This window comes from Hippocampus comes, unplaced genomic scaffold (assembly GCF_001891065.2).
Source record: "Hippocampus comes isolate QL1 unplaced genomic scaffold, H_comes_QL1_v1.1 scaffold129, whole genome shotgun sequence".
NCBI classification, from domain to species: Eukaryota; Metazoa; Chordata; class Actinopteri; order Syngnathiformes; family Syngnathidae; genus Hippocampus; species Hippocampus comes.
In genome coordinates, this window is record NW_017805992.1 from 27,636 (window position 1) to 29,620 (window position 1,985).

The 1,985-nt window shown below is 37.2% G+C and overlaps 1 long non-coding RNA gene across 1 annotated transcript in view; it reads left to right on the plus strand.

Moving 5' to 3' along the window:
- The window catches only part of LOC109529048 (uncharacterized), a 20,162-nt gene that overhangs the window by 15,657 nt on the left and 2,520 nt on the right, over positions 1 to 1,985 (plus strand). Inside the window, exon 2 of the long non-coding RNA XR_002170769.1 lies at positions 1,048 to 1,053. This is a non-coding gene — a long non-coding RNA (uncharacterized LOC109529048). The remainder of the gene's footprint in view (positions 1 to 1,047; positions 1,054 to 1,985) is intronic.

The window sequence follows — 1,985 nt, forward strand, 5'->3', positions numbered from 1 at the left end:
CCTGGGTTCGATCGAACCCTTGGGGTTTGTTGAATCACTCTCAGGGGTTCGACGGAGCCTCTGACTCAACATGTCAATTTGTGTCATAACACGCCCGATTGGCCATCACTGGCTGCTGATGATCACATGACATTGCTTGTCCAATCAGTGCTGTGGGAAATTTCGTTCGCTTAGTAGTCAACATGTGACTGTCGTGATAGTACGTTTAAAAAAAAAAGTATACCTATGTGTTGACATTTTATTTACTTATTTTTGTTTTTAATAAATGCGTTTTTTTTTTAAATATCTTGAATTTGTAAAAAATATATATATTTATTTATTTGTCACTAATGAAGGGTTCAGTGAATGTGCATATTAACTGGTTGGGTTCGGTACCTCTAAAAAGGTCAAGAACCACTGATATATCTATCTATCTATCTATCTATCTATCTATCTATCTATCTATCTATCTAGATAGATAGATAGATAGATAGATAGATAGATAGATAGATAGATATATTAGTAAAACATCACCTGCGTGTACTGTTGCTTCAAATGTGACACACCTTAGCCAATCAAATCTTATTATTCATAGCATTTTTGCGAGTAGAAAGAGTGGGTGTGTGACAGGCAGACAAGCGGTGTGCGAGAATTCCAAGGAAGCAAATTGTTGTTGTTTACATGGTGACCCACATAAAAAGAAATAATACGCATGAAAGATGCATGACCAGCATGTGTATTATTATGCATCCATGGAGGGTGCGGGGGCAGGGTGGTGGTGGGGGGGGGGGTCCTCCTCCGGGGCCCCAATTAGCAGGGTGTTTCATGGCCGTGACCTAATTTGATTCAGTAGGATAACTTGAACATTAAACAGCCTTCAAGGACATATGAGTCATCATTGTTTTGCTATTTCTTTCCAGAACTCTTCGGAAAGTGCAAAGCTCGCAGCAGATGTTGCTGATTTGTCTCACAGTCGCGGGTGGTGCCTTCACAGGGGACATTACGACAACTTTAACATGATTTCTATGAAATTCCCAAATCTCAAATTAAAAATCCAACAAATATAAGACATTTGTATCCTTTATTTATTTATTTTTTTTTTTTAATCGTTATAATGAGAAGTCTTTCAAGTCAGTGTTTTTCAAACTTTTCTTAGCCAAGGCACACTTCTTTCCAGTGGCGGGCCGTGCATTTCAACCTTAGGCCTTCAGTGACGTCACATACATGAACACAATACTGTATAGGCTCGTCAAGCAGCACTTAATTTCAGGAGCATTTAAAACCATCAAGTATGCATTCACAATTAAGAGCAGGAAACTAAATTTACAGATAGTCAAAAATAAAAAGATGATTTAAAAATACGAAATAAAATGCCACCCAAATTACGCTGTGTGATCTTAAACAAGTCTGTCCAATAAATTGCGCAATGTCGCAGTTTCATAAAAGACACCAACCAAACAATAATAAAACCAACTATTCTTTGAAAATAAACAGATCATTTGCATTTTGAAAATCGGCGATAACTGAAAATGTTGAGCAGCTGAGATTGAACGAACTTTCGTGCACGAAGGTGACTACAATGTGCCATTATAAATTGCAGGTGAGCAGATTTATTCGATACATTTTTGTATCTTTGTCATTTTATTTCGTTACCATGAATTTAATACTAACGAAATAAAATGACAAGAAGAAATGTAAAATAAAATTCATTGACTCACCAATGTAGTTCTCCACAGCGTCTGCTGATTTGAAAATAAATAAAATAATCCTTTCTTTTCTCAGGAACACTTCAGTGGCTCTGTTGTACAGTTTTCAGGTCCAATAGCAAGTCCTTTTCTATCGACATGGAAGCTAATGCTGAAAGCCGTTTTTGTCCAGTCGTGTTTCTAGTAGAATTTTAATTTCCCTATTTAATTTTTTTTACTTTTTCGTTGTGGATCTCCGTCTCCCGGCGTGCCTGTTCACGGAGCTGCAGATCTACGAGAGTGTCCCCAAACGTTTTTAAA